The sequence below is a fragment of the Grammomys surdaster genome, unplaced genomic scaffold, assembly GCF_004785775.1.
Source record: "Grammomys surdaster isolate TR1022 unplaced genomic scaffold, NIH_TR_1.0 92505, whole genome shotgun sequence".
NCBI lineage: Eukaryota > Metazoa > Chordata > Mammalia > Rodentia > Muridae > Grammomys > Grammomys surdaster.
This window is the reverse complement of record NW_021607812.1, coordinates 6,685-11,618: the sequence shown is the minus strand read 5'-3', so window position 1 is coordinate 11,618 and position 4,934 is coordinate 6,685. Positions and strand designations below refer to the sequence as shown.

The 4,934-nt window shown below is 44.2% G+C and overlaps 1 pseudogene; it reads left to right on the top strand.

Annotated features, from left to right (window-relative positions):
- Positions 1-5: 5 nt before the first annotated feature.
- LOC114635323 lies at positions 6-3,774 on the top strand (annotated as a pseudogene).
- The last annotated feature ends 1,160 nt before the right edge of the window (positions 3,775-4,934 follow it).

Sequence of the window (4,934 nt, the reverse complement as noted above, 5' to 3'; positions counted from 1 at the left end):
GTATTGTGGCAGCCACTCAGTGGGTGAAGGAGCGTGTTGGGAACAGATGTACCATTGAGATTCTTGTTTGTGTTTTCAGTTTATCTCACTGCTGGAAAGGAGCCTCCCCTCTGTACTTTCTGGGCTGATCCCTAGTGGGGTTTGGGGTCCCTGAATTAACCCAGCATATCACCTGAGTGTTCTCTCTCCTCTCTACAGCCTCTGTCTTCTGTCTCCCATGTTCTGTGGGCTTGGCAAGAAGGTGCCCTAATGTGGACTTACCCTCTCACATTCCTGTCTCTGCTCTGTCATCTTTTCTACACAGACAATCTAGATTGTTGGATGTTAAGTGCCAGGTTAGAACAGAGTCCTTTCTGGGGGCACATCCTCATAGAAACAGGATGAGGGGTGATGAGATTGGTGGTTCCTCGGTGGAGTTGGGGAAAATTGGGTAATGGGATAACATCTGAAATGTAAATAAAATATCGAATACAAAAAAAATTTAAGTATATCTTTGGGCTGAGTCCCTGCATCCTTGCCACAGTCCTCCTTCTATTATTTTATTATTATTACGGTTTGTAAAAGTATCTCCCCTGTCTGTCGTCCTGTTTTTGGGTTTTGCAAGCACCTCAGGAAAGTTGATCAGTATAGTTTAAACATTTCTTATTTAATTTTTAGTAATTTCATACAGAAGTATAATGTATCTGCATTACAACCACCCAGCCTCAACTTCTTCCCAGCCATCCCTTCTCCTCTCTCCTTCCTTTATCACCCTTCACACACTTTTCCCAACTTCTTTTTAGAATGTGATGCATTAAGTTTTGTAGACCATTCAGTGTTGGTGCTGAGCCTGCCAAGACCAACTTTCTTCAAAGTACAATTGCAGCAGGACCTTTAGTTCATGTGTCTCAAATTCCATTATAATACTAGCTTTGCCTTTTTTCTTTTATCCATCCCTCATCTCGTTTTCCCTTGTTTTTTCTTCTGCTTCATTATCTGCAAGGATATTATTAATCTGTAAGATATAAATATACTTTCCACATATCCCTCTTAACAGAGGCATACTATGTCTTGGACCTCCACTCTTGCTATTAGCAAACATGAGGTGGGTGGTTCTTGAGCAGGGAGCCTACCTGTCAAGAATCAAAAGAAGAGAAAGGTATCCATCCTGTGATGGGACACACCAGCCCTGCTGACAATATGCTGTTATTTGTCCGCCACTCTCCATCCAGTGACTTTCTGAATGGTCTCACCACACCCCGTGTAATGCGGATTTTAGTTTAAACTAGTCCCATGATTCATTCTTCTTCCAACCATTTCCAGGACTCTGGAGTCTGGTCAACAATGCTGGCATCTCCAAGCCCTCAGGTCCCAATAAGTGGATGAACAAACAGGACTATGCAACTGTACTGGATGTGAACCTGTTGGGAATGATTGAGGTGACTCTGAGCATGTTGCCCTTAGTGAGGAGGGCAAGGGGCCGAATGGTCAATGTCTCCAGTGTCGTGTGTCGAGTGTCCTCTATTGGTGGTGGTTACTGCATCTCCAAGTATGGTGTAGAGGCCTTCTCAGACTCTTTCAGGCATTAGTTGATTATGAGGTCCCATGGCAACCTTTCAGTGAGGTGTTTTATTTTAATTGCAACCTTTGAGAACCCCTCATGAACAGTCTTTTTCTCCTGGTTTGGAGAACTCTCTGACCTTCTCCTCTTGATAGTAAGGTGGTCACTAGCTGGGAAACCACTCTCCAACCTTTTGTCATGTGACTGAGGCCTGGGTTCACTAAAACTCCTGCTCCAGAGACCTGCCCTGTGGAATACCCAGGGGCATTACTGGCCTTGGCCAAGAGCATAGTTCCCACCTTCTTTGATTCTCTGGATGGGGATGCCCTGGGGGTGTGAGCATCACACTCAGCCCACCTCCTACTATTTAGCAAGTTCTTGTTTCAAGTCCACAATTCCCATATTTTGGCACAAAAAGATATTTTTGACCCTAATAAACAAACAAAAAGACCAACAGCAGCAGCAGCAACAAAAATCCTAATATTGAGAGAGTGAAAGAGGAGAAAAGAGACAGAAAGTCGATGAGAAAGACTGAGAGATTATTAGCAGTAGTGACAGTGTTGTTGTCAGATTTCTGGAGGGCTTTGCAGCAGGGGTTTGTGGTAAGGGTTAAACACTAGAAAAGAACAGGACATCCTGGGTTACAATGTTAACAGCCTGTCCCCACTGTGATCGCTTGCAGAGTGCTGTTAGCTTTGTGTCTTTCTGGAGCCAAGGCTAAATCAGCCCTGGCAGCTGGGTATATTGTCACAGGGTGACATTTGGAGAGTCTGAGGGTTCTACTCAAGTTTGTATACCATAGTGATGACAGGTTAATCTGTATCCTTTACCTTATAGATCATTATAGAGTATACAGCATACCTCTGCATTACACTACTGTAGCAAACGGAGTGAGATTTCCTGCTAGCTGCAAGGCAAAATGGTCTCTAAAAGCAGGTACCATGATTGCCTACACAAGTAGTCCCTGAAGACACTTGAGTAAGCCAAAAAGGAAGTGCCTTGAGATTTCTTAGGCAGTAGTTGGTGAAGGTGGGTCCAGGACTGAGAGAGAACTGACTTAGACAAGTCTAGTGAGCCCTTTGTACAGTATATGGATGACTACCTGTGTCACAGAACTGAGTATTTTGATTTAGACCAGTGAGCTTTGTCTGTGTGACACTAGAGTGACATACAAAAGTACAGAGACAAAGCTCTTGCCACAGGTGACAAACCCATCTGCTGGACATCCAGACCCAAAAACTTCTGAACTTTTTTTTCCAGTGGATCGTTGTGTTGGAATTGTATCACTTTCTGCAAAAGACCTCTGATGTCTTAGATGACCTTTGACTGCTGCCTTACAGGAGGGAGCTCTCCTATTTTGGAGTGAAGGTGGCTATCATAGAGCCTAGTGGTTTCAAGACCAAAATCTCTGATGTCAAGAGGCTGTCACATAACTTAGAGAAGTTGTGGGACCAGGCCACCTCAGAGGTCAAGGAGATCTATTGCGAGAAATATCTGGACTCCTGTAAGTGACCTGTAGGAATCACAGGAAAGCTTCATCCTACACCCTGAGTCTTCTGTGCCGTTTTGCTACTGGTACAAAGTCTGGCCCAGGCAATTCTTCTTCATTAGTTTCTTTCCTTGGGAGCCTATGGCATTCTGGTCACATAAAGAAGTTCTGTTTTATAGAACTGCTTTATAGAAAACTTTGTTTTCTCTTAACTTGTCATTATTTTGATGGTGAAGATGAAACCAGGTATGGAGGTATCAGATCACCACTTTCTATGAGCTTGGGCTTGGTCTCAATGTTAAGAGAGAACCTCTGGCTATTCTGCCAGATTGTTCTCTGACACAGCTCTTCCTTGAATGTGTTGGCTTGAAGTTGTTGTGGCCCTTTCTGAGGAACTGGGGCAAGCTAGACTTAGGCATGGGTCTGAGTGTGGAAGACATGGATTTTAGAGAAGCCCTCTTTGGTTGGTTACACAACAGGTGTGGTTGGATGTGGAGTTGACTGGAATAATATCTCATTAAACACAGACATGAAAACAGTAAAGTCATTGGCGGACATATATTCAGAGGACCTGTCTGTGGTGACTGACTGTATGGAGCATGCTCTGACTGCCTGTCACCCTTGCACCCGATATTCCGCAGTTTGGGAGGCCATGCTCTTATATGTCCCCTTGAGCTATCTGCCCACATTTCATTTTGATGCCAATTATTATTGGAATATTCCAAAGTCTGCCCAAGCCCTCTGAATCTTCATGTGTGTGGGGATTGGGGGGAAGTAGGGTGGGTGGAGGGAGATATGGACTCTGGGGCACATTGTTCACTATACTCACTAAATTTATCCTCCTTCCATACAAGTGAAAACCAGTAAATTTCAGAGGAAAGAGCCAATGAATTCTGCCAAAGATAGTGATATAAAAAGGCTGGCAATAGCCAAAGAAGTTGGGCAGCTTCCTATGGCTTGCTTCATCATAGCCTAGTCTGAGAATTCATGGAACTGCAGAGGTTGTAAACACCTAGGATATGCTTTTTGTATGGCTCCCTTCCTCCTAATGTGCATAGCCTGGCTACTCATAACATCATGGAAGATAGAAATAATCCACTTCACAATCACCTTTCTCCATGGTATCTGGTGTGATGGCTACCACCACACTTCATGCCTTAATACTGTATCAGTAGGCTGTCGTTAGGAGGTGGTTTTGCTGGTGTGATACAATCTGGCTAAGATAGAAAACACAACAACAACAACAAGAAGAACAACAAAACCAAAATTGTATTTGTCTTAAAACCATGGCTTTCCTTGGATTGTTTTCTTTTCAGGATAAAAGTTGAAAAGATTACTTGTGTCCTGTGAGTTGAACTGGTTCAGCTTCATGTAGCAGTGGGAGATAGAGATAGAGATAGGGGAGAGGGGACTGCCCCACGAAGGGCTAGCAATATGAGCTGACTATTAACCTCTCACCTGCTCAGCTCTTTCCACCTCAGAGGACAGTGGCCATTGCTGCTCTCCCAGGATTTTCAAGTATCCTGGCTCACAGGATAAAGCAGAAGAATGGCCATCCAAGAGATGCCCTGGGAGATACTGGCTGGATCCAGATCCTGTTTTGTAGCCTCACTAGCTGCCCATCTCAATTTTCTGTGTACCACTCCTCATGCCTTCTGACCTCTACTCTCCTCCTACAGTCCCTTGGTGGATGATGTCAGTACCATGTCTGGATCCTGGTCTTTTGTTTTCTGCTCAGTATTTGCAGTGCTGGGTCAGAGAGGCTCTTGGACTTGTCTTCTGAAGACTTTGCTCTGTATGTCTGTAGGATTGTGGTGATTCTCTGAAGTAAGGGATAATCACGGAAAACATTTCCAGGAAGTGGCAGAGTCCTGGGTTCAACCCCAAAGTGTCATTGTCAGCAAC